This window comes from Ylistrum balloti, unplaced genomic scaffold (genome assembly GCF_031769215.1).
Source record: "Ylistrum balloti isolate Yb309-2 unplaced genomic scaffold, AGI_CSIRO_Ybal_v1 Utg369850, whole genome shotgun sequence".
Classification (NCBI taxonomy): Eukaryota; Metazoa; Mollusca; class Bivalvia; order Pectinida; family Pectinidae; genus Ylistrum; species Ylistrum balloti.
The window spans coordinates 2,600,551-2,623,275 of NW_026782003.1; the positions used below are offsets into that span (position 1 = coordinate 2,600,551).

Here is a 22,725-nt window from a genome sequence, read left to right on the forward strand (position 1 = left end):
TGTTCTATTATGTTAATGAACCTGCTTTTACTTGACAAAATGTCATGAGTACTATTCATTGTTTGAAGGAGATGTTTGTTCAAGGTGAAGGTGGACCTTAAATCTGTCATAAATGTAACATTAATACTATTTATGATAATTACTTGTTTAAGTCATCTGTCAGTGATGGGAAGCAATAAGTAGCTTTAAAAGTGATATTTGTTGTCAATATTGCATAACTTTTCTAATCAACTGACATGATTCCACCAGAATTTACTGACAAGGTTCCACCAGAATCTACTGACTAGGCTCCACCAGAATTTTTTGACTGGGTTCCACCAGAATCTTCTGACTAGGTTCCACCAGAATTTTTTGACTAGGTTCCACCAGAATCTACTGACTAGGCTCCACCAGAATTTTCTGACTAGGTTCCAACAGAATCTACTGACTAGGTTCCACCAGAATTTTTTGACTAGGTTCCATCAGAATCTACTGACTAGGTTCCACCAGAATTTTTTGACTAGGTTCCACCAGAATCTACTGACTAGGTTCCACCAGAATTTTTTGACTAGGTTCCACCAGAATCTACTGACTAGGTTCCACCAGAATATTTTGACTAGGTTCCATCAGAATCTACTGACTAGGTTCCATCAGAATCTACTGACTAGGTTCCATCAGAATCTACTGACTAGGTTCCATCAGAATCTTCTGACTAGGTTCCACCAGAATCTACTGACTAGGTTCCACCAGAATCTACTGACTAGGTTCCATCAGAATTTTCTGACTAGGTTCCACCAGAATCTACTGACTAGGTTCCACCAGAATCTTCTGACTAGGTTCCATCAGAATCTACTGACTAGGTTCCACCAGAATCTACTGACTAGGTTCCACCAGAATTTTCTGACTAGGTTCCACCGGAATTTTCTGACTAGGTTCCACCAGAATCTACTGACTAGATTCCACCAGAATTTACTGACTAGGTTCTACCAGAATCTTCTGACTAGGTTCCATCAGAATCTACTGACTAGGTTCCATCAGAATTTACTGACTAGGTTCCACCAGAATCTACTGACTAGGTTCCACCAGAATCTACTGACTAGGTTCCATCAGAATTTACTGACTAGGTTCCACCAGAATCTACTGACTAGGTTCCATCAGAATCTACTGACTAGGTCCCATCAGAATCTACTGACTAGGTTCCACCAGAATCTACTGACTAGGTCCCATCAGAATCTACTGACTAGGTTCCATCAGAATCTACTGACTAGGTTCCATCAGAATCTACTGACTAGGTCCCATCAGAATCTACTGACTAGGTCCCATCAGAATCTACTGACTAGGTTCCATCAGAATCTACTGACTAGGTCCCATCAGAATCTACTGACTAGGTTCCATCAGAATCTACTGACTAGGTCCCATCAGAATCTACTGACTAGGTCCCACCAGAATCTACTGACTAGGTCCCATCAGAATCTACTGACTAGGTTCCACCAGAATCTACTGACTAGGTCCCATCAGAATCTACTGACTAGGTCCCACCAGAATCCTAATAAAAAACTTATGGATATTAGCCGTATGAGAGCGGCTGATGGTTCCCAAGGTTACAAGAGTAAATCCTGCTTTTTTACTCCATTATATCACATCAGTATTCTCCTCGTAGGATTCCTGGCATCGGATTTGAAATATTATATTGCATCAGAAGGATTTTACAGAATAATTTAGAAACTTTAATTTGATTTGAATTCATGAGTCTTCCAATCTCTATGAACTGAAATGTAGTGAAATGGCACAAATAAAAATCAATGTGATATTTGTCGGAGAGTTTGCATTTGATACTTGGTGCAAAGAAAATGGTTTTACATGACTTCATTATAAACAAGCATATTTTTTTAGAGTTTAAAATCAAGATATGTTTTATTCCTTACTTCTACGAAAACTAACAATTTTAATGCTGGTAAGGTATTGTCTTTAATCTGATGTTATGAAGAAACTTCTAAGTTATGATAAAGCAATTACAGACCTTCAAAATGAAGCAAGGCATTCTTATTTGAAAATTTTGCGAAGATGCAAACATATTCCAAAGGTTTTCTAGGTCAAGGACAAGAGAGATTTTTTTAGCAGTAAATAAGAAAGAAAAATATATTTTAACTGTGAAGGTATGACTGAAATCATTGTAAAGTTTTGCCTGTTCCTTTTTTTATCCCCTGTAATCCAGTTTTATTAGGTTTTTCTATGTCGTGAACATCAAACAGCTAGTGGACAGTAGAGAATTGGTGTTACAAAAGACACTGACAAAAGTGGGAGATGTCTATTATGTTGATTGTGCCTCCACTCCCATGGAAAAGATATTGTTTCCAGATTAACTAATCTCCCTCAGACTGATACTTTCGGGAGTTGATATCACAATTACTGACCAGTGTCGATACTGACATCGGAAGGAATTGACACAAGAGACAACCATAGAGAGACGGATGATCCTGGATGTTCCACGAACAACGCCATTTTCTGTGTGTTTCCCTCGAGACAAGATCTGTTTAGTATCTAAAATCTGTCCTTGTAGTCCTGATTTTTCCTGACTAAACATAGCAGTTTTATCTGTATTTTACTTGTCAGGCAAAATGTGCTCAGTGCTGTCTTGAAATCTCATGTGAACAAGTATTGGTTTTGATCACTTAGAGTATAGCAAAAAGACACAACTCTAACAAAATAAAACTCATGCATGATTTGCAGAGAAATTTTCAAGAATTCTCTGGAAAATTAAGAGGCAATCATGCCAGCCTGTGATTAGCCTGCGAAAACTCACGACCAACTACGATATTAGTGTGATAGCTTGTAATGGCTGATTCTCATTACAGCCTCTGTGCACCACATAGAGAATAGACAATTGCTTTTGAACAGAAAACATGCATATGTTAAAGTTAGAAAAATTCTTTATAATTACAACTGAATGTTAATTAACCCAGTTTGGAGCACATAGACTTAAATGTTATCCGGGGATATTGTTTTCACAACAACCAACGTCACATAAATATTGTAAATTCCATGCATTTTTGTGCTATTTATATACCAAAGCAATCAGATCACTACTTGTTCATTAAGGGACCATATCAGTGTTGGAAACATGTGTACATTGTGTATTCTTCCTATTGTAAGTGTGAGAGGTGCTGACTTTATTACAAGGTTAATTATCATTGTGTAACAGGAATAGGTTATATCTGCTGTCGTGCTCCAATGTAAACTGCTGTCTCTCATGTTTTTGTTTTTCTGTACAGCACCACTGGTGTTTTGACATATAGAGGTTTCCCTATGTATACAAAAAATTATTGGCGCATGAGGAATCCAGAGAAACTTGAGGAATTCCTGGCTGGCCATTGTCTGACCAAGAAATAGTATTGTCCAATTAGGGTCAATAGGATGTACCACAGTCAAGGAGATGAGGCATAAAGGCTAGATAAATAGGTTTTCACATGTCTCTTGTCAGACCTGGCATAAGTTTTGAAGTAGGAACTGGTCACCACTGATGACCTACCATGGTGCAACACCTTTTAATAAGACTCTAAATTTGTGTTTTGTCCAGAGTCACTTAATTATTTTTTGGCTTATGTTCAGCAGCATCTGTTGGCTTCTAGCACAAATTTAGCCTGGAAACTGACTGGAGGTCAGTAACATATCATTATTCTAAATTTCCATCGTCTGTGCTGTCATAATGTCTGTCATCCATCTGTAGTTGTGTCTCTTGTCTGTCATCTATAATACCTTTTTCATTATCCAAAATGCCTTCATTGTCGTCTATAAATGCTTTACAGGCTTTGCATCATCTTTTAAATGATATTGCTAAATAAACTTGTGACCCTAATTCTATACTTGGTTGTCCTGTCATAGACTATAAGTTGGAGTCAACCCATGGAACCCAGAAGTGATTACCCGAGTGAAATTTGCCACTGTGTGAAAGGTGCTACAGTACTTTCAGTTTAAGAAGACCTAAGTGTGCTGTTTTTAGTTTGGGAGCACAAGGTGTAGGTTTTGACCGAACTTCTTTTCAACATGATTGCTTAATTATGCTTTCTCTTTGTGTATCGGAAATAAAACGAGACAATAGTACATGTAAACCTGAAATATGATCTTCTTGAAACTTTGTCACTCTGCAGACTGTAACACTGCTGATGTGAACAGGTAAAAATTATCCCACACTTCACAACCAGACAGAATATGTTTATATGTATTAAACTTTAATAAATTCAGTTTATTGATCAAGTTCTTTAACGAAGGTTAAACAGATAAAGACATGTGTTGTAAAATATCTGTTGCATTGTATGGAGAGGTTATCAGTTACGGGGTATATCATCCTGTGGAACGTCTGTGATAATGTTCCTGTTAAAATTGTGTAGAATTTTTATAATAAAAGTGTGTATTTCAGATTGCCTCTCAGTTTTGAAAGTTCAAACCTCAGACTCACAATTAGTATACAGAGGGATATATAAGATCTGGATAGGGAACATCAGATGGTATACATTGTCCAAGACTGGTATATCAATACTTGAATGGGATTACCTCCCTTGAACTGCAAAATAAAATCTGTGTTCCTATACACCTTTTTTCTTTGCAGTATGTCAAATATGTGTATTGTTGGAACAGAGGTTGTTTGTCTGTAGTGTGTTTTTGTTCTCTTTTTCAGGTTGATGAACTGACAGAATTGTACAATGGTCTGAAGTTTCCACAGATAGGTTGTGTGATGTTGGTGAACTGACAATTTTTGTACGATGGTCCAACGTTTCCAGAGATAGGTTCTGTGTTGAAGTGGTTTCTCTGTTGGATATTTATACCTGTGTTATAGTGCATCATACAATATAGTGCTTATTTCTCTATCTGGATCTCTTAGAATTCTTATAAAAAGGTTGGTATATCATGAAACACATTCTTCATACTGTAACTCATCCATCTGTATCATATTGTGTGCTTTTATATCAAGTTGGATTCTTTCATACTGTTTGTGATATAATGTTAAATAAGGATTTAAGTTACTACGCTGCTTAAGAGATGTTAACACTATTTTAAGTATATCTCCACTTAGCCATTTTTTGACATAATTGTTTATCCTGCAAAAAATTCAGAGGTCAACATACAAATTCTGACATGGAGTCAGGGTTGGGCTTATTACAGGACAATAGGTTCAGGGAATCTTCAAACAGAATCTTACTCAAAGAAAGGGGATTAGACTTACTGCATGACAATAAAAAGACACTGGGTTGTAATTCTACTGAATAGCAATAGATATGAGTGGGCTTATTACCAAGCATGGGCTTAATTTCAAATAAATGTGGTAACTGACTTAGGTGAAATTTGATTTGCTTGTGAAAAAATTATGATATCTAAAGAAAATGGAGGTCATAAAGGTTTGTTTCTTATATAATCATTAATGTTTTTCTCTGTCAAATTTTCCTTGAATCATTCTATAAAACTCAAATTGCATCCTAGCATATTGCCAATGAAATATTATGAAAGGATTGGTAATAACCTGGGTTAGGTATATTATCCAAGATTCAGTAAAATCCTCTCTGTGGGTTGAATTGAGGCACATTAAACAGTGAAATTATAGATACATCTATATAAAAAAAATTTTATAGAGGATGACAAAAAAACACCATGCCTTGCACATTATATTGGAACATATATTTAATGTCACTGTGTATCTTACTCGGAATTTGAAAAAAAAAATGTATTAGAAATGTTACTACGGAAACTGAGTACAGTTATCAATCAAGGCGCTTTAGGCTGGAGGCGGCTGTCTTGAGAGGATGCTGAAAGCCGATTTGGTCTTGTTAATGTTGGCCAATCTTAAGACAGAATCACAGGATTTTGTGGAATTGTGTTGATGCCTGTGCTGGTTGATGTTTTGGGATTATAGTCCAAAGCGTTAATTGTCTAAGCAGTGTCTGCTTACGACTAACGGTGACGGTGAGTTATGGGCAGGATCTGTATCACAATGGCGTTTGTAGAATAAGACTGTTTTTACTTCAAAAATAGCTAAAAATGGTCCATTTCATAAGAATCACAAAATTAAAAATAGAAGACCGTCCAAGTGTGAAGCCTTGAGCAGCATTGATATTTGATCTTGGATCTCATTAGACTGAACATCTATCAGAAATTCTAGAAAAAAAAGGAATTAATTACACATTTTCTGAGAAAGTGAGTGCAGCTCAATTAAGGGAAACAAAAAAAAAAATCTATGGACCTGATTGTGAAACATTGAAATTATAGCCAAATTGTTGATTGGAAATTTAAATCATGGTGTTTTGTGGGTGGAATTCTAATTTCCGGCATTAATGACGAGCAAATTCCAAAAGACAAAGAGTGTGAATGGAGTATTAACTACTAGTATCTCATGACAAAATGGCTGAACATATCATGTGAAAAGCATGATGTTACAATGATATATGTATTACAAGGGCCAATATCATTATCGGTAGATCCTGTTCTAAAACAGTGACTGGGGTACAGATCAGTTTATGTTGCCTTCCCTGATGTTTTATTCTGTCTCCTGGGGATGATGTGTATTAAAACTAGCAAACCGTTCATGTTTGTTGTGCCATGAATCTAAAACACTCCTCTGTTGATAGTATGTCTGATAACTGGTACCTCAGATTCTTATGTTCAGAATGAAGTGAATTTTATATATGATTCAAACTATCACATCTATTTGACCAAATTTCATATTGGAAGAATCATGCACCAGCTTTTTATGTGTTTGGTATATTTCTTATTTCAGATTGGAGTAGTCTCCCTTTGGTAAAATTGATTCCCAGATTCATGTACTTAACAGAAGATCTTTTGAATAGTTTGTTTATTTAGTACAGATTATTTGATAGTCAGGTGCAGGAGTAAATGTGATGTACAATGTAATAATGTATGATCTTGTATAGAGTTTGGTCTGTAGTGGTCTTGCAAGGCTGTCCAACATCCGACACATGATCTGATAGTAACCTGTTGTTATATTTGTGTATTTACATAAAAGAATGTTTTAAAGATTGACTAGTTCATTATCTGATATGGTGACGAATCATAACAAATCTTAATGTACCAAAAGGATAAATTTTGACAAGAATCTGAATATACTTGTCGTAATAGGGAAAATATGTTCATATTGCCCTTTTGACCATAAATTTTATATTGTGTTACTTTTTTAGTTTAACATCAAGGATAATATTTCCCTGATGAAAGTACTTTCCAGTGAAACATGTCATTAGCAATAGAAGGAAGAATGTGTTAGTTTTAATTCTTCAAAAGGTTTAAGTACACCTGAGTGATACCACTTAATTGCAGCCAATGAGGACGACAGGATTTATAAAATCCCTTTGACGTTGCTCAAGTTCCAACAGATGCTTGTCAACAAGCTAGATTGATGGTACAAATTAAAAACATATCTATCAATATGGAAAATGGGGAAGATTTGATGACACTGACGATACCAAATAAGGGCAGGATGACAAATTGTTGGGGTGATTATCGCTTGTGAGTACATTGTTATTTGGGGATGCCGATTTGGTCCTCTGATCCAGGTCACAGATTCGAGGGACTATGGGGGGATGAAGGTGTCAGGATGATGAAAGGTCAATTAGTGCTGATTAGTCTGAAAACAGCTCAGTGGGCCATCCAGTCGTCCTAAGGGACATCATTGTAAATGGAGAAGGCCCCAGTCAGCCGACCCCATGGGACAACTCTTTATACATGAGGATAGAAACTGTCACTACACATTTTTTTGCTTGTTTTTTTTTTTTAAGAAGTGTGTGGTAAATTACATCAAGTAATTAATATGCATGCTATGTATTTAATTTGGTGTTATCCCTTCTGCCATTGACGACTCCACAGACTAGCTATATAGTTCATCACTACAGCGGCCTTCTCAGTTCTGTCACAACTTCCACCAACATGGGGGGATTTTAAAATCCCTTCTAAAGTCTTCTGTTTGCATTAATAATTTGTTATCACATTTGAAAATCTGTTATTTTCTAAAAGTAAAACAAGCCATGCTGTACATGAAATGAGTTCCAATGTTTTAATCACAACACTAAACGATTCATTCAAGTCATATTGATAAAACTGACCATTCTTTCACTCACAACTCTGTTGCACTTTCCATAAACTTATTTTTTGACAAATAAAATGAAAAATAAAAAAAATTTATTGGAATCAAAAAGACATGTGGGGAACTTCAAGATCAAAGCCATACATTCAGAGTGGGTCGTTAAAGTTATTGTGTTGTTGTGTATATTTCTGCGTGTGATATTTATCATTAAGAAGTCAGCATTAGCTGCCTGGTTTGTGGTGATGGATTGGTCCCTCCCTAAATTCTGCTGGTATTGCCTGAACCTTTACATAAACATACCTACATCATGGAAACTCATCATCACCACCATGAAACCTGACAATTAAAGCAGTTTTATTGCAACGTTATAGTAAAATCCACTTATGATAAATTGTATAAATAAATCATCATTTCGTTTGAATGAGAGCATGTTATCTGCTTTTATTTGTATAGTAAAACAGTTCCATTAACAGTCCATGATTTCCAGAAGATTTATTTTTGTGATACTGATGTTATCACTGTAGGTTTAATGCCTGCATTATATAACAGATAATAAACTGTGGTGCATCACATTTCAATGTTAGGCTGGTGGAACAAATTAGTTCTCTCAGATATACAAGACTAGAATGGTTAATGTTCCCTGGGATGGTTTTGTAATGTATTGTAATTGTAAACAAAGACAATAACAACATGTTACAGAATTTTAATTCAAACTCTTAATTAAATGGAACTTGGGCAAAATACAAAGGAAAAATATTTACAAAATGTCCCCGAAAACATACAAGGAGGAAAAGACCACGTGTTTCAGAAGACCTGGTCTTTCTCATTGTCCTTGTCAATATGTGCTATGTAAAGTTTGGTCAATCCAAGTAAATAATGTCATGTTCCCAAATGAGAACAAGGTATAAAGCCACCAGGCTTACTAAGAAGTATCAATCACAAAAGTATCAAGAGATGATGGATGAAGCAAAATTATGCACCTACATATTCTTGATGTGGCAAATTACAGTTCAGTATAAAGTTACAGGTCAACTTTTCAAATATTACATTCAATCATGATCAGTCTTTTATTTAGATTCTCACAATGAAATTATGATAATATTATATTGATATGTACACTATGAAAAATTTGACCCTGTTCCTGTATAAAGTAATTCCAGTGACGAATACAAAGCATTGATGATGACTTGTGGTTCGTTTTCATCTCCTTTAAGATTGTTATGGTATACCCATTAAGATTGTTATGGTATAACATATAGACTAGATATGTTAGGATTTGTCAGTTTTAGTTATTTCCCAGTGATGATCCTTATATAACTGGCCAAAAATGACATTACCATACTTAAATTAAGATAAGATTATGTCTTCAAAATAAACTCACATGTTTTCTGTATTGATGTTAAGTAGAAGAAAAAACAGACACTTCTTTACTGCCATGTAATAAGCCAATCCCCGGAATATGAGTAGGAGAAGTAATGTTTTGGCACCCAGGAGTCCTGTAATAATTCCAGCCTCTGACTCATGGGTAAGAAGTGATATGTTAGCCCCCAGAGGTCCTGTGATAAGTCACCCCTTTACTATGAGTATGAAGTAATGTGTTGGACCCAAGGGGTCCTGTAATAAGCCCACCCCCTGACTTGCTGGTCATCATAGAACATTATCAATTTCAACTACTTTATTTCCTAACAAGCTATTCCTCGAAAAAAAAAAAAATTCATAAAGAAAAAATAAAAAACAATAGATAAATAAATTTCATAAAGACTATGTAATCAATAACTATGATGATTTGTTATCTAATTGAGCAAGTACTTTTTCTAAAGCACCTATAAGTGTCTGTTGGAAAAGGATGTGGAGTCTTCAGGTCATGAATATTTACTTTCCTGAATTTTGAACATTGGAATTATTCATTCAGGCTGAGAGCAGTATTAGAAATATCATGACGGGTGTTGTGTATTTCAGGTCCTGACACATGCAGGCATCATGTCTGTTCTCCCTTAGACTGTTATTCTCCAATATGGTTAGAGTCGTTAATATGTTTTAGCTAATAGAATATAGACACTCATTTAAATCAATTTTGGAAAAGTTAAAATGCTTCAGCAGAAACCATTATCATGCTTGTCATTGGCTTGTGCACTTTAAGAGTCAACATTGAGACTTCCGTGTTTATATTTAGCCATGAAATTTAAAAATTGACATTAGGACTTTTTAACAAATGACACTAGAAGGTTTAAATTGCTATTTGAAGCTCAATTAGCTTTTTTCTTACCATTGTTTTTTATCATTTTGTATAATTGACACATTAGAAAATTGTTTTTATACAAACTACCACTTTCTAATTCACTTGTAAAGTTTTTATTTCTTGAATGATATTTTCCAAATGGTTATGTTTGTAATTTAAACAGTTATTGTTTTGTATTGATGTGGATAAGATGGTTTTATCATCCTGGTAGTTGTCTTTATATCTAACGAGAACATTCTTAAGTTTCAATCACCCAAACTAATGTCAGTTTTTATTTAATTATACTAGACAGTTTCATTTGATGGAAAACTGGTTCAGTCAAGGTGACCTTACAAATGTTTGTGTCCTTACCAGAAACTTACAAGTGTTCTTTCTCGGAGATAATGTTCCTAAATCGGGTTGAGAGCAAAAATAAACTATTTTCAAGATCAAATGATGAAGGATTTTAACATCTTAAAAAAGAATGTTAGATTACAACCACACTGCCTGTAGGCATTTTGTTTAATCAACTCGATATTTCATGATCTGCTGAAGTTTTAATCAGGAAAAAGGATAAACATAATGATCAAAATTATAACAGAGTTCAAATTGTCTGAATAACTTTCTGAGAACAACCAGATTTGGTTTCTTAGGAAAATATTTAGTAGCTGGCTCAAGTAAAACTCGCATTGAAGGTTTGGTTCCAACAAATTGTACCTGTTGAGTTATCTTCCTTTTAAGTCAGTCCTCAGACTACAGTTCTTTTTTAAGGTCAATGTGTGTGACAGGACACAATGTATGTGTGACTGGACATAATGTATGTGACAGGACATAATATGTGTGACAAGACACAATGTGTGTGACAGGACACAATGTATGTGTGACTGGACGTAATGTATGTGACAGGACATAATGTGTGTGACAGGACACAATGTGTGATAGGACACAATGTGTATGACAGGGCACAATGTGTGTGTATGACAGGGCACAATGTGTGTGTATGACAGGGCACAATGTTTGTGGCAGGGCAAAATGTGAGTGTGACAGGGAACAATGTGTGTGACAGGGAACAATGTGTGTGTGACAGGACACAATGTGTGTGTGACAGGGAACAATGTGTGTGTGACAGGACACAATGTGTGTGTGACAGGACACAATGTGTGTGTGACGGGGAACAATGTGTGACAGGGAACAATGTGTGTGTAACAGGGAACAATGTGTGTGTGACGGGGAACAATGTGTGTGTGACGGGGAACAATGTGTGTGTGACAGGACACCATGTGTGTGACAGGGAACAATGTGTGTGTGACAGGACACAATGTGTGTGACGGGGAACAATGTGTGTGTGACAGGACACAATGTGTGTGACGGGGAACAATGTGTGTGTGACGGGGAACAATGTGTGTGTGACAGGACACAATGTGTGTGTGACTGGACATAATGTGTGTGTGACAGGACATAATGTGTGTGTGACTGGACATAATGTGTGTGTGACAGGACACAATGTGTGTGTGACAGGACACAATGTGTGTGACAGGGAACAATGTGTGTGTGACAGGACACAATGTGTGTGTGACGGGGAACAATGTGTGTGTGACAGGACACAAGGACACAATGTGTGTGTGACAGGACAATGTGTGTGTGACAGGGAACAATGTGTGTGTGACAGGACACAATGTGTGTGTGACGGGGAACAATGTGTGTGTGACAGGACACAATGTGTGTGACAGGGAACAATGTGTGTGACAGGGAACAATGTGTGTGTGACAGGACACAATGTGTGTGTGACAGGACACAATGTGTGTGTGACGGGGAACAATGTGTGTGTGACAGGACACAATGTGTGTGACAGGGAACAATGTGTGTGTGACAGGACACAATGTGTGTGTGACGGGGAACAATGTGTGTGTGACAGGACACAATGTGTGTGACAGGGAACAATGTGTGTGTGACAGGACACAATGTGTGTGTGACGGGGAACAATGTGTGTGTGACAGGACACAATGTGTGTGACAGGGAACAATGTGTGTGTGACAGGACACAATGTGTGTGTGACAGGACACAATGTGTGTGTGACAGGACACAATGTGTGTGTGACGGGGAACAATGTGTGACAGGGAACAATGTGTGTGTGACAGGGAACAATGTGTGTGTGACAGGACACAATGTGTGTGTGACAGGACACAATGTGTGTGTGACAGGACACAATGTGTGTGTGACAGGACACAATGTGTGTGTTGAGACTTGTTTGTTGTTTCATGAAGATTTTACATATTTGCTAATTGTTTAGTTATTAAGGTAGCAACATTCAAATAAAGAATATTTCTTAAATGCAGGTCATGAGGTATTTACCAGGTCATTGTACATTGTTAAATACATCTATAAAACAACAGAACTAGATTCTTTTGATTTGGTTTCCTGTGGTAAAATGTGATACCTAAACTTACAGATTATACCAGAGATTTCTGGGGTTTTCTCCCTCATTGGTATATTCTAACCGCTAGCTGTTCTTTGTTCTAGAGTTATCTCCCATTTAAACGTCAATCCATGAAGATTTATAAACATGGCTATCTAGATAGGTTAAGTGTAAAACATATATCATCATATATCTTTCTCAGAGTTATCTATAGTAAAAGTGATCAGATGGCTCCACATACATTTTCTAGTCCGAGGTTTCATCAGCCGATGGATATCACCCGTTATCAAATGATTTACTGATTTCATTCCTTTTGAGGAAATATAAAAGTTGAAAAACTGTATCATTGATATATATGTAGGGCTGGGAATGTGTCCCTCTAGGGTGTCATTTCCTTTTATCCTATGTACACATCTAAATGGGGTGATGTTTTGTTTCAGAAGGCTGGATAAGGCTTTTCACATACCTGTGCTTTATCCTATCTGAATAAAAAATCAAATGCTTGTCATTTTTTCAGTGAAAAATGAAATTTCACTTAAGCTTAAAGGAGTGGGTTTCTTTGTGGAGTTGAGAAGTGAAGTTACAAGGTTTCTTGCTAATGTTTTGTAATGTTTTGTGTGTGAAGGCATGTAGATAATGAGGTAATTATTCCTGTCATTATCGTACGATCAGTGGAAACACCTGGATGACACAACTGCATTTTCTAATTATGTGACTGTTAATTACCTTGCAGAAATGTGGGTGTGCCTTTACACACAACCTAAATGGTTTATATTTAATATTAGTTGCAGTGTGACAAAAACACAATTGATTACTGATGTTCACAAAAAATGAATAAATAAAATCCACAGATTTACCACAGAGTTCTGTAAAAATAGCAATTTTCTGTAGAAGTACCTTGATTAGAATACACCTACAAAGCATTCTGTTGTACAGCATTAGAAATATCTGCCTTTTTTGTGGTTGCTGTTAGCTTGTTTGTGACCTTGGAAAGAGTCATATATCTATATATAGTAACATACACCAGTCAGTAAGCACTATAATTATGTAGATAATGTTTACCAGTAAAATGCTTTGTCACATAACTACAGATAATATCGTTCATTTTTTAAAATAAACATTTTTTTTTTTTTTTTATGAGACTGCTTGAGTTATCTTGTAATTTTGTTCTCAATAAAATTAAAACATATCACTCTTTTTTAATACTTAAATGAGAATATATACTAAATTCTCGTGCACCTTACATAACAAAATACTTATTTTCTCTCCACTAATTATAAATCATGTTCTTACTAATTGTCCGCTATCATACAAAGGATGGCTACCTGCCATACGAACATACTAAAGCAGTCACCAGAAATGATGTTAGACTCATGCCAGACTTGTTGTGCCTTGAAAGGAAATGATTTTGTTTTTGTAATAGATCTACCAAACAAATAATGAAATGTAGAGCTTTCAGAAAAATAAAAAACGCTTAATATAATTTCTATCAGAAAAGTGCAAAGCTTTCAGAAGTTTCAAGGGTTGGTAAATTATATTCTTAAGGTGTTTGAGAGCCAGGTTGCGTATATAAAATAAAAAGGTACCTCCTTGTGTTGTGAAAAAGTTATGAAGACTACTATGCTGAGTTAGATCTGTGTGGTACTTAATAGTGGTTAGGGGTACTTTTGAGGATGTGCCTCTTTGGATACATGTACAAACCTCTGCAGAATGTGTTGCAATTTTAATGGTAATGGTACATTTTTATAGTTTTTTATCCTGCAGGGGTACTATAGTGGCAAGGTTACACACCTCCACAGATTACTGTTGTAAGGGTAGAGATATATAGTGGCAAGGTTATACACCTCCACAGATTACTGTTGTGAGGGTAGAGATATATAGTGGCAAGGTTACACACCTCCACAGATTACTGTTGTGAGGGTAGAGATATATAGTGACAAGGTTACACACCTCCACAGATTACTGTTGTGAGGGTAGAGGTATATAGTGACAAGGTTACACACCTCCACAGATTACTGTTGTAAGGGTAGAGATATATAGTGACAAGGTTACACACCTCCACAGATTACTGTTGTAAGGGTAGAGATATATAGTGACAAGGTAACACGCCTCCACAGATTACTGTTGTGAGGGAAGAGGTATATAGTGACAAGGATACGTGCCTCCACAGATTACTGTTGTGAGGGTAGAGGTATATAGTGACAAGGTTACACGCCTCCACAGATTACTGTTGTGAGGGAAGAGGTATATAGTGACAAGGATACGTGCCTCCACAGATTACTGTTGTGAGGGTAGAGGTATATAGTGACAAGGTTACACGCCTCCACAGATTACTGTTGTGAGAGTAGAGGTATATAGTGGCAAGGTATACACGCCTCCACAGATTACTGTTGTGAGGGTAGAGATATATAGTGGCAAGGTTATACACCTCCACAGATTACTGTTATGAGGGTAGAGGTATATAGTGACAAGGTTACACACCTCCACAGATTACTGTTGTGAGGGTAGAGATATATAGTGACAAGGTTACACACCTCCACAGATTACTGTTGTGAGGGTAGAGGTATATAGTGACAAGGTTACACACCTCCACAGATTACTGTTGTAAGGGTAGAGATATATAGTGACAAGGTTACACACCTCCACAGATTACTGTTGTAAGGGTAGAGATATATAGTGACAAGGTAACACGCCTCCACAGATTACTGTTGTGAGGGAAGAGGTATATAGTGACAAGGATACGTGCCTCCACAGATTACTGTTGTGAGGGTAGAGGTATATAGTGACAAGGTTACACGCCTCCACAGATTACTGTTGTGAGGGAAGAGGTATATAGTGACAAGGATACGTGCCTCCACAGATTACTGTTGTGAGGGTAGAGGTATATAGTGACAAGGTTACACGCCTCCACAGATTACTGTTGTGAGAGTAGAGGTATATAGTGGCAAGGTATACACGCCTCCACAGATTACTGTTGTGAGGGTAGAGATATATAGTGACAAGGTTACACACCTCCACAGATTACTGTTGTGAGGGTAGAGGTTTATAGTTTAAGTTAGTTCAGGGTTAATATAGTTGTGAAGTATACACACTTAGAAGTGCATGTACTTTTGACAAGCTAAAGATGTAACAGGTAGGTGAAAATGGGTTGTATTATAGGAATAGGTAAAACCAGGGAGTTAATGGTGATACATAGTACTAATCTAGTCTGTAGTTGAATTCATTTTCTTATCAATATTGCCCATTCATCCATTAAATTTAAACCATCTTGTTACCAGTGGACAATCCTGTAAAGGGAAGTAACTCTAAGCCTTTTATACTCCAAAGACAAAAGAAAACTCTGAAGTGGAACTCCTCATTATTATTATATAACAGGTGACATGATACTTTTCAATGGCAAGGCATTTAGAAATATCATTGTATGAAATAATACATAGGAAAGTCATGATAAAAAATATGATACAGCGATAGCTGAGGGAACAGATTGTATTGGTGATGAGTCTTTACAGATGAATACCAAAAAAAATCCTTCTTTTTGTTTTTGAGCAAGATTTTAATCTAATACAAATGTAGACATTTTAAATGTCTCATTTCATTTTGCAGTCAGTAATATTCAGAAAATTTCATGTAAAGAGAACAAGAAATTGGTTTGGTATGGCCTTATTGGAAGTATGTACATGACTGTATAAATAGGAAATAGAGTTACTCTGTGTGTCTACACCTGGCTGGTATCTAGCTGTTCACACCTCTGCTGGGATGACCTGTTATCCACATGATACAGCCCCATTAGATGCTATTATAGGTGATCCAAGGACAAACTGAACCAAAAAACATCTCCCAAATGGCACAATGAACATCAGCATCATGAAATAAAGGGAAAATTGTTGAAATCGAAAGCATATCCTGAATCTTAATCTGGAAAATAAATCTTGGAAATATCGTCATGTTAATATGTCGGGTTGCCAGTGAAACGGTGAATGCTAATACCGCTATCTTGATTAAGAGGATCACATCATTATATAACCTGACCATGTGATTCCATATTGGCAATTTATCACCATGGAAACATGGAAAGATATGTGTTGATTGGTGGGGAATTGTGAGAGAACACGCAAAGCAATGTAAGTTTTATGGTTTTTCTAACATATTGATGAGCCTGATATACTGTGTAAGTTTTATGGTTTTTCTTACATATTGATGAGCTCAATATACCATGTAAGTTTTATAGTAGATAGCATTTTGATAACACAGTCCACGATCAGATATGAGATAGATTTAGAGATTCTGAGGAGTCACAGAAGACAGACCACAGAAGTGGTCCTAATATACAATCATAGAAACATTGTTTCTGTACTGCTAATAAAGATCTTTTTTTTTTTTTTTTCTTTTTTAATTTTCTTGACTTTCTATTAAAGTTCATATGTATTAGTATGTGTGGTGGTATGCAACCTTAACTTTAACACATACCTTTGGTATAATATACATGGAGGTATTTATCCTTAACACTGGCATGAATTACATGTTGAATTGTTAAATGTGACACAAATCTGAGACAAGATGCAGAAGATAAATATAAGTAGGATATACCCTTAACTCTAATGCAGATCAGCGATACATGTGTAAGGTAGGATATAAGGTGTAGGGTAGCATATACCCTTAACTCTAATGCAGATCAGAGATACATGTGTAAGGTAGGATATAAGGTGTAGGGTAGCATATACCCTTAACTCTAGTGCAGATCAGCGATACATGTGTAAGGTAGAATATAAGGTGTAGGGTAGCATATACCCTTAACTCTAATGCAGATCAGCAATACATGTGTGAGGTAGAATATAAGGTGTAGGGTAGCATATACCCTTAACTCTAATGCAGATCAGCAATACATGTGTAAGGTAGAATATAATATGTAGGGTAGCATATACCCTTAACTCTAATGCAGATCAGCAATACATGTGTAAGGTAGAATATAAGGTGCAGGGTAGCATATACCCTTAACTCTAATGCAGATCAGCGATACATGTGTAAGGTAGAATATAATATGTAGGGTAGCATATACCCTTAACTCAAAATCAGATCTCAGGTGTATGTGTAAGGTAGTATATAATGTGTAAAGTAGCATTGATATAAGGTAGCATATACCCTTAACTCTAACTCAGACCACAGGAATACCATTTTTATCTAGTGATGAAACCTTATCTGTTAATAATTCAGATCATTCAACTATTGTGCCAGTTCAATTCATCATCAAATGTTATTTCATTGTCCTTTATTAAGCCCATCTTCTGACTTCATGTCAGAGGTTATACATGTCATGCCTTTGGGATTACTGTAAGATGTATCCTTATTGAAGTAAATTAACATTTGTGTCTGCATTATGTTGTAAAACTGTTTGACTTGTATGTTGAATATGTAACAGTTTTATGTATAAAGATACAGAAATAACGATTAATTATGTAATTCCAGACACAGATGTGGTCTTTCTCAGAAGTTATAGCCACCCACAGATGCTGAAGTACCTGTATCAGTTACGAAGCCTTAAGTAAGTATCCATAATGCAAACAAAGCCTCACTTTGATGTTTTTTCCGTGTTTACTTTACTTCCTGTGACACCATCCTGTGATTCAGACATGGACAATACTAAGCAAACTATTGCTGTGTACTGTTCATTTGATGTTGGCTGTTTGGTATATAGTCCCTAGTTCACAAGAGCCTTGTTGGGGATCTCTAGTACTTCAGTTACAATATGACAGTCATTTATGGTACCAGTGAAATATTTAAAACATGACCTGGGTCTTATAATAAAACTTATTACACAGATATCAGTGATAAACGGACCTCTGGGGACTGATATTGTCTGTTGTTTGTTTACTTCAGTCAATAAATACCTGTGTTATGTGTAAAACAAGATCGCTGTGTGTTTCCTTTTATTTTTGGAAGATTTATCAGACTATGATGACAAGGAAATGGTGAATAATTTTATAGGCGTCTGATAGCTGAACAGGTGAGAAAAGGTGTGTGAATACCAGGACAACAGGTGTGAATTTAAATGTCCAGATAAACTGGACACTAGACATCTTGACCAGAACCTGGAGATTTAGCTTTTGTTGCATCTATTGAACCTACCAGTAATAACATATTTGAGGCTGAAAATTGTACACACTTTTGATTGAAACATGTTGTTAGGAATTATGATTAACCCTAATAACACGTCCTTGTACAAATTAGAATGCTAATTGAAATGTCTAGCTTTCTATGTCGAAAATTTTCTTTACAAAGTGTCATGTTAAAGAAATTTGTGTCCGAAGTCATTCACAAAATAATGAATTTTGAAAACTAAGTGACCTTTGATCACTGTTTAGCAGGTGCCAATCAATCTGTGTGTTGGTGCTCTTGTGACATATGGCACACTCACAGTAATCCCTTAGGCAGTGTACTTTGGGGTCTTGAAGTCTTAGTATACAAAGAGGATTCTCGTTGAAAACATGAAAATGAACTGAAATAGGAATAAATAGATAGAATTTAAAAGAAGACTAATTTTTAATATCAAAAATCAAACGAAAATATAATTCATCTTGATGAGGACAAATTCTATGTGACATGGATACATACATTATGTACAGAGAAAGATTTGTTTCCACATGTGCAAATACTAATTTGTACTGCAAACATTTTCTCAGAAAATCCATATTCTAATTCCTCTTCAATAGATTCAAGTAATTTAGCAAAACAAAGGATAGGTTTCAATTTGTGGAGAATAATTGTATTGGGACCCTGTTGTATTAACATGAAAACATGTATTTTGTGAATGATAATAGATTTTGTTTTCCAGACTTTCTTGTATTTATTTTGCAATAAGCCCAGGGTACAAGTTCCAAGAAGGAAATAGGCTTTCCGCAGGACAATGATATATTATATTTGTTCTATCAAAGTTCCACATCAATTCCATATTTCATATCAAAGGACCACAGGACAATGATATAGTAATTGTTTTATCAAAACTCCAACTGATGTTGGGTGTGTTTATTACCAGCCAAGGCCTTACTTCTTAAAATGTCCAGATTATCTTTTCTTGATTGATTTTGGTGTCAATCACATTTACAGTGATTGGTCCACAAGTTTTAATTGTATATTTATCATTTAGAGGGATAATTGCTGTAACGTAGGCAGTCATATATTGGGTAATCTGTAGAGATTTAAATTTGCTGACTGTGCAGTCTTACCTTGTTAAAACAGAGTTATTTCAATTGAAATACTGTTTACAAGAAGATAACATGCTGTTTAGTTCAGACAGTTCAAGATTTTCCACTTTTATCCATTATTAAAGTGTGGAATTGATAGGATAAAGCTCTATGGCAGACATCATGAACACTGTTCTTAAGTATCTGCGATATTTTACAGAAGTGTATACACTCGTATTTTGTGAGAAGAATTGGTGTAGATTTTGTTTTTCATGAACGAAGTCATAAAGTGAAACTTACTATCAAATTTACATTTCCCTTTGCCGGGGGGGCTGAATACTGAAATATGTGTACTGACTCATAGTCCTAACAACATACACAACAGCTACTATATGGCCGTGATATAAATCTGTGAGCAGCCATTTTGGTTTTCCTACGGCAATATAATATTTCCAGCATAACAACCAAATATAATCACATTCAGGCATGTGTTTGAATGCATTTTCTTTTTTTTTCTTCAATTTGTTTTCAAAATAATTTGCAATAGCCCAAGGAATCTGGCATTAAAACCCAACTCTGCATCAAAATTTGGAATTTAGCTTTAGCCATCCCAGAACTGGTGTCTGTATGATGTCATCTCTATGTGTTTTTTTTATCTCTTGGCATGTTTTGTGTAGATTTGATGTCTGGAGGAAGAGATGTCACAATATGTGATTAATCTTTTTACTGATTTTCCTCTGAATGTGTAAATACTCTGTATATTGGAATATATGAATGAAAATTAATAAAGAAACATGGGTACTTTACAGAAAATATAATGCAAATGCAGTCATTTTTAATAATTTGGCCTTTTGTAATTGATCTTTGTTGAAAGAGATGTCCGTGTCCATAGGCGTTGAAATAGATGGTTAAGCTAGTGCCCATGTCAAACAGGTTGAAGGTAAGGCTTTAGCTAAGGTCTGTGTCCATAAGGACTGCAAGAGATTGTTTATCTACTCCACATCTAAAGGGATTGAACGGAGATGCTTCAGCTGTTGTCCATGTCTGTATAGGTTGAAAGGAGATGCTTCAGCTATTGTCCATGTCTGTAGGGATTGAAGGAGATGCTTCAGCCATTGTCCATGTCTGTAGGGGTTGAAAGGAGATGCTTCAGCCATTGTCCATGTCTGTAGGGGTTGAAGGAGATGCTTCAGCTATTGTCCATGTCTGTAGGGGTTGAAAGGAGATGCTTCAGCCATTGTCCATGTCTGTAGGGGTTGAATAAGATGCTTCAGCTATTGTCCATGTCTGTAGGGATTGAAGGAGATGCTTCAGCTATTGTCCATGTCTGTAGGGATTGAAGGAGATGCTTCAGCTATTGTCCATGTCTGTAGGGATTGAAGGAGATGCTTCAGCTATTGTCCATGTCTGTAGGGGTTGAATGAGATGCTTCAGCTATTGTCCATGTCTGTAGGGATGGAAGGAGATGCTTCAGTTATTGTCAATGTCTGTATAGGTTGAAGGAGATGCTTCAGCTTTTGTCCATGTCTGTAGGGGTTGAAGGAGATGCTTCAGCTATTGTCCATGTCTGTAGGGGTTGAAAGGAGAAGCTTCAGCTACTGTCCATGTCTGTAGGGGTTGAAGGAGATGCTTCAGCTATTGTCCATGTCCATCAGTGTTAAAGGAGATGCTTCAACTATTGTCCATGTCTGTAGGGGTTGAATGAGATGCTTCAGCTATTGTCCATGTCTGTAGGGGTTGAAGGAGATGCTTCAGCTATTGACTATGTCTGTATAGGTTGAAGGGTATGAAGATATTGTTACCATGTCCATTGTTTTGATTAAAGTTAATGGTGATGTTATGGGCTTACATCTCTATAACTTTGTCATGCTCTGTACTAATGGTCGTCAAGTTATGGCTTCACTGTCTGGTCACTAAGCTATATTAACCCTGCCTGACTGGTCAGTCATTCAGTTATTACCCTTTCATTCCTGACCATCACCCTTTTAGTTACTGCCTTTTGTCTCAGTGGTTAATGTGTTAATACTGGAAAGCATTGTAGTATGAAGATGCAACCCTCATAACACAGGCCACAACTTTATGTGTTTCTCAGGATCTCTAGTGGTCAAGTATGATTTATGTACTGAGGTACCACTGCTGACATTTACTACCTTGTTATGTTAATGATGAAGATTACAGGTATGTAGGACCTGACACCTATGGAAAGGCCCAGGTAGGCAAATAAAGAATTATTGACAAAATTATTATCAGAAGCCTGGCCTGTATGCATTCATTCATTTCCAGATTCCAAGCAACTTTAAATATACAGGGAAAGAATAATTTGAACTTAAGAGCTACTTTCGCCAAATTGTGTCGAAGCTTATTTTGTAAGAACGGAGCTTTTATGTCGGATATTTCTCCAGGAGGTCGTCAAAGCTTGTTGATACTCTCTTCAGACTGGGAACACTCTCTCATATGCCAACTTTTGTCTCCTTACAGTCACAGAACACTAGAAATGTAAGAATACCTAGGTATTTAACTCTGTAACTGGAAGCACCTGTTATGGTTGAGTTTCTGAACGTTGCTGGCTTTGTTTTCTCTAAGATCTGTCACAAAAAGCACATGAACTTTCTTTATATTTTCCAGTACCTGTGTGTATTTCTCCTTGATAGGAATTTTTTTCTATATTGTTTTGGCTAGAAGCCATTAAACTGTGCAAGTGCAAGGGTACTCTAACAATGGACCACTTATATAACTCCCAATGATCAGAACAAAGGTCTCTAGCACTGCTACCAATGAAACTGTCAAGTCGAGGCGAAGAAAGAAAACGCAACTTTTTAATGAAAGCCACATATAAATTGATTTTGTCTGT

At 36.3% G+C, this 22,725-nt stretch overlaps 1 pseudogene; it reads right to left on the bottom strand.

Annotated features, from left to right (window-relative positions):
* Window positions 1-276: 276 nt before the first annotated feature.
* LOC132545521 (signal transducer and activator of transcription 2-like) lies at window positions 277-3,726 on the bottom strand (annotated as a pseudogene).
* Between the last annotated feature and the right edge of the window lie 18,999 nt (window positions 3,727-22,725).